General features: G+C 38.6%; 1 protein-coding gene across 1 annotated transcript in view; it reads right to left on the bottom strand.

Annotated features, from left to right (window-relative positions):
• Positions 1 to 6,000, bottom strand: part of LOC102845226 (zinc finger matrin-type protein 4-like) — a 501,572-nt gene that overhangs the window by 374,440 nt on the left and 121,132 nt on the right. The gene's annotated exons all lie outside the window — the stretch shown is intronic.

The raw sequence follows: 6,000 nt of genomic DNA, 5'->3' as shown, positions 1-6,000 counted from the left end.
GACTCGACGGCACATAACAACAACAACAATTATGACATTAGTCCGGAGACTAAGATGAGCCTGATCCAAGCCATAGTCTTTGCAATTACTTTCTATGCATCAGAAAGCTGGACAATGACTAAGGATGATAGAAAGAGATTTGATGCCTTTGAGCTGTGGTGCTAGAGAAAAGTTGACTATACCATGAACTGCCAGGAGAACAAATAGGTTCATCTTAAAGAGGGTGAAATCAGGCTGCTCTTTGGAGACAAAGCTTCTGAAGCTTAGTCTGACATACTTTGGACATGTTGTAAGGAGGGACCAGTCCTTGGAGAAGAACATTATTCTTGGGAGGGGAGGGTGAAGGGATAGTACAAGAGAGGAAGACTCTTGATGAGATGGATTAATTAAGTGGCTGGGGTAGTGAGGGTAGGTGTGTCAGAAACAATAAGGTTGGCACATAATAGAGCAGGGTTTAGGGCTGTTATACATAGTGTCACTGTGAGTCACAGTGGCTTAATGGCATGTAACAACAACAATTACTATTGATTGATAGGCAGAATATTGAATTATCCAGGAAGCATCAAAAGATGATAGAAGGTGTACACAGAGTCTCTGTACCAAAATAAATTGACCAACAGAGGAGAACTGCATGAAACAATATATAATCAAGAGGCAATGATGGTAAAGGACAACTTTCAAACTGCTCTGAAGGAACTGATAAAAAACAAGGCCACAGGAATTGATGGACAAATATTGGCATATTTCAGCAAACATATGTAGCCCTGGATGTGCTCAACAGGTTGTATCAAGAAATTTATCTGTCAACTACCTGGCCAACTGACTCTAAGGGATCCATATTCCCATTCCAAAAAAAGTGATATTCAACATAATATAGGCATTATCGAACAATATGACTAATATCACCTGCAAACAAAATCTGTTGAAGATTATTGAAAAATTGCTGAACTGTATATTGATGGAGAATTGCCAGAGAGAAAATCTGGGTTTAGAATAGGCTATGGCACCAGGGATATCAGTGTCAATATTATAGGGATCTTGGCTGAAAGCAAAGATTATCGGAAGGATGTCTATTTGTGTTTTGTTGACTATACAAAGGCATTTTACTGCGTGGATCACAAGAAATTGTGGCTAACATTGAGAAGAATGGGAATCTCAAAACACTTAACTGTGTTTACTGGAAACCTACACTTAGACTAGAAAGCAGTCATCAGAACAGAGCAAGGAGACACTGTATGGTTCAAACTCAAGAAAAGAGTGCATCAGGGATGAGTCCTTTTTCCATACCTTCTTTGTATGTATGCAGAATAAATCATTTGGAAGGCTGAACTTTATGACATGGAATGTGGCATCCTCATTGGAGAAAGACTCATCAACAACCTGCATTATACAGATGACACAATTTTGCTTGCTGAAACTGAGATGAACCTGAACCATTTGCTGCAGAAGGTCAAGAACTGCATCTTTCAATATGAATTGCATCTCAACATTAAGAAAACAAGGATTCTCACCACTGGGCCAATTGGCAACACCATGCATGATAGATGGAGAAGAGATTGAGATTGTTAATATGTCTTCTTCTGATCTACAATCAATACTCTTGGCAGCAGCACTTAGGAAATCAAAAGACAAATTGCATTGGTAAAGTCTTCTCTCAGGGATGTCTCTAGAGCAGTGAACAGCAATTATGTCAGTCTAGAGATCAAGCTACACCTGATTCAGTGCATGGTCTTCACAATTGCTTGCTATGCAGCTGGACAATGACTAAGGATGACAGAACAACAATTAATGCCTCTGAGCTTTAGTATTGGAGAGGAGTACTGAATATATATCCTGGAGTACCAAAAGAAGAAAAAGGTTTATCATGGACAGAGTGAAATCTAGTTCCTTCTTGGAAGCAAAAATTTTGAAGCTTCATCTTACATACTTTGGGCATGTTACCAGGAGATTCTAGTCCTTGAAGAAAGACATCATGCTTGGAAGTGTAGAGAGTCAGCACAGAAGAGGAAGACCCTGGATGAGATAGATTGACACAGTAACTGGGATAATGGTGGTAAGTGTGTTGGAGAAAGTGTATTTGCAAGCCTATTTATGTCATAAACTAGGGCTTCTAAGTTTGATCCCATTCTTGTCTCCTGTGATTCTTACGGTTTTGAGTTTACCCCAAGGTCTTTGACCCACCTTGAGTTTATTTTTGTGTATGATATAAGATGCAAATCTTGCTTCCATTTTCTTCAGTTAAATGTCCTGTTTTTCCAACATCATTTGTTGAAGAGGTTGGCTTTTCCCTGTTTGATAGAGTTTGGTTCCTTGTCAAATACAAATTGACCATAGGTAGATGGATTCTAGGTTCTCAATTCCATACCATTGGTTTATTTTTCTGTACAAATACTATGCTGTTTTTATTTTTATGGGTGTGTAATAGGTTTTGCAATTTGGAAGTGTGATGCCATCTATTTAATTTCATCTTTTCAGTAAAGCTTTGCTTATTTGGGATCTCTTTCATTTCCAAATACACCTGCCAACTGTCTTTTCTGTCTCTTTGAATATTGGGTTTGATTATCTATATTGGGATTATATTGAATATGTAGATTGTTTTTGGTAGGATTGTTGTTTCCACTAAGTTGAAGATTGGGTTTGATTATCTATATTAGGAGTATATTGAATATGTAGATTGCTTTTGGTAAGATTGTTGTTTCCACTAAGTTGAGTCTTCTTAGCCATGAACAGGGAATATTTTTCCATTTAGCTAGTCTTTTCTTGTTTCTTGTAGCAGTACTTTTCAGTTTTCATTACAAAGGTCTTTTATGTCTTTTGTTGTTATATTGTTGTTTGATACCCTCGAGTCATAGATGACTCATAGTGACCCTATAAACAAAAGGCTTGAGCATTGTTCATAGGGTTTCTGAAGGCAAGTAATTTCAGAAGTGGATGCTGCTCCTGCTTCCAGGCTTGTTTTAGTCGGGAGGCTCCAGCAAACACTGCCCACCATGCGTGACCATTACCACATTTGGCACAGTGTTACAGTGGTCAGCATCACAGCAACCACAAGTTACCTCTGAACAGCAATCCACAGACCAGTGCTATCTATACCACCTAGAAGAATGTTTGGCAGGAAAACAAGTTTCAAGTTTATTCCTATTTTCATCTTGTGCTTGGCTATTGTAAAATGTATTGCCTTTATTTGGTTACCTTTTTCTGTACTTTCTTTTTCTTTTTTAGAGAAATCCCACTAACTTTTGAATAATTATCTTATATTCTGCCACTCTACTAAATTGGTCTAATATGTTTAAAACATGTTTTGTTGAGACTTTGGGGTTTTCTGTGTACACTATCAAATGGTCTGCATATGCCAACAGTTTTACCATGTCCTTGCCAATTTGAATGTGTCGTATTTCCTTCTCGTCTTACTTCCTTAGCAAGTACTTCCTATACCATACTGAATAGAAGCTGTGATGATAGTGGACATCCTTATTTTGTCCTTGATATATAAACAGCATAATCATTTGGTGGGAGTGCAGTAAGGAGGAAGCATGCTCAGTATCCGTAGGATGAAGTTATGTAAACACATGTAGAAAAAATTCAAAATGTTCCCAAACTATAGGTCTGGTGGATTGGAGGGGGGGAAGTTATGGAATGTTTTAGGTGAATTATCAATAATCTTTTTCCCTAGACTATGGGATTTATCTGAACTTCTTAAAATTCTTTTCAGCCTTTTAAAACGTAAAAAAAATATTGATGCAGAAAAACAGGTAATTCAATATTTGCCGATTTAACATTTTTCAAGGGTTAAATTCATCAGATGAATTGACCATTTACATCAATCACATTGTGATGCCGTTGCCAAAAACTCACTGCTTTCTAAACTTTATTTCATGCCTTCTTTTGCCTCCTTCTCACCCCTGTTTTTGTTGGTAGGTGCCATCCCGTCAGCTATAACTTATAACCATGTATGAACAGATCTGAAACTTGCCCTATTCTGCACCACCCTTACAATCTCTGAAATACTAGGCCCACTGTTACAATCACTAAGTCAGCTCATCTTTTTTTAGAGTTTTTCCATTCTTATTGTATAACTGAGCCTCCAGTGGGTTTTCAGACGCAGTAAATCACAATGGATGAGATTGCTCATCTTTCTCCTGTGGAGTTGCTGGTGGATTTAATTCACATATTTTTGCATTGGGAGCTCAATTACTTACTACTAAACCACCAGAACTCTCATAGTAATCATTATTAAAATTTAATTTCTATACGTTTTCTCTTCTAGATATTTTACATTTTTTTTGTTGTTGTTATGTGCCATCGAGTCGCTTGTGACTCATAGCAACCCTATGTACAAGAGCCGTAAACGCCGTTCTATCCTGTGCCAACCTTGTCGTCTCAAACACACTCATTCCCACCACTGCACTCACAGAATCAATCCATCTCATCGAGGGTTTTCCCCTCCTGTGCCACCCCTCTACTCTCCCAAACATGATGTCCCTCTCCAAGGACCAGTCCCTCCTTGCAACACGCCTAAAGTATGCCAGACGAAGCTTCAGAATCCTTGACTCCAGGGAACATTCTGGCTTCACCCTCTCCAGAACAAACCTGTTTGTTCTCCTAGCAGTCCATGGTATATTCAACATGCTTCTCCAGCACCACAACTCGAAGGCATCAATTCTCTTTCTATCATCCCCATTCACAGTCCAACTCTCTGAAGCATAGCACGTAATTGCAAAGACTACACAGCCTGGATCAGGCACACTTTAGTCTCCAGCCTGACATCATTGCTCTTCAGTACTATTGAGAGGTCCCTCACAGCTGACTTTCCCAATGCAATTCGTCTCCTGATTTCCTGGCTGTTGCTATCAAGAGTGTTGGCTATTGAACCAAGTAAACTAAAACTGTTAACTATCTCAATCTCTTCGCCATCCATACTAATGCTGCCAATTGGCTCAGTGGTGATAATCTTTGTTTTCTTGATGTTGAGCTTCAGTCCATATTGATGACTGCTGTCCTTGACCTTCTGCAGCTAGTGCTTCAGGTCCTCCTCAATTTCAGCAAGCAGGGTTGTGTCATCTGCATAACACAGGTTGTTGATGATTCTTCCACCAATCCTGATGCCACATTCCTCCTCAAAGAGCCCAGCGAGGTCATAAATTTTCTTTTGTAACTGCTTTTTCTCAGAATAAAATTCTTGAGGCTCACTCATGTTGTTGTGTAATGAAATCTGCTGTCAAGGACCTTTTTAAAGTGCTAAAGAGCAAGCATGCTGACTTAAGAGTTGAAGTGTCAAACAATCTGTCTTTGAGGGAGTACAGTAAGTGTTCTGTAGAGGCAAGGATGATGAAACTTCATCTCACATATTTTGGGCATGTCGGAGGCACCAGTTCTTCAAAAAAGAGACCTTGTTTGGAAAAGTGAAATGTGAGAAAGACTCTGAAGAAAATAGATTGACACAGTGACTATAACAATGAGTGATCATGGTGGAGATTGTGAGGATGGTCCAAGATAGGGCAAGATTTTCATCTGTATTTTTCACAGGATAGCTGTGAATTGTGATAAACTCATCAGCATACAACACAATAAAGTATTGTAAGGTAAAGTAAGACTTAACTTTTCTAAATGCCTGTAAAATGGTATATTGTAAAAAAAAAGTCGCATTGTCAACCCGAAGGCATATGGTTAAAATCCACAAGCTGCTTCACTGGAAAAATACAGGCAGTCTCCTCTCCTGTGATTGACTAACTGAAAATCACTAGTGGGTCAGCTTTGAGTCTTTCAGACTCAATGGGACATAACAACAATGAGAACAATGGTACATTGTATGTATAAACCATTGTATTTGTAGATAGGCATTTGAATAATTTTTACCTTTTTGTGACTGTAAAGTGCTTCAGTCAACACTGGTGTAAATATATTTATTGGCACTGTGTTATTGGTATAATCAAGTATCTTGACTATACCCCTCAGAATGGATTTTCCCAGTTACATGGTGGTTCTGTTTTAACATCTGAA

The sequence above is a fragment of the Elephantulus edwardii genome, unplaced genomic scaffold, assembly GCF_000299155.1.
Source record: "Elephantulus edwardii isolate Elephantulus edwardi_28Jun2011 unplaced genomic scaffold, EleEdw1.0 scaffold00195, whole genome shotgun sequence".
Lineage (NCBI taxonomy): Eukaryota > Metazoa > Chordata > Mammalia > Macroscelidea > Macroscelididae > Elephantulus > Elephantulus edwardii.
The sequence above is the reverse complement of the archived record's forward strand: the minus strand, read 5'-3'. Positions and strand labels throughout refer to the sequence as shown.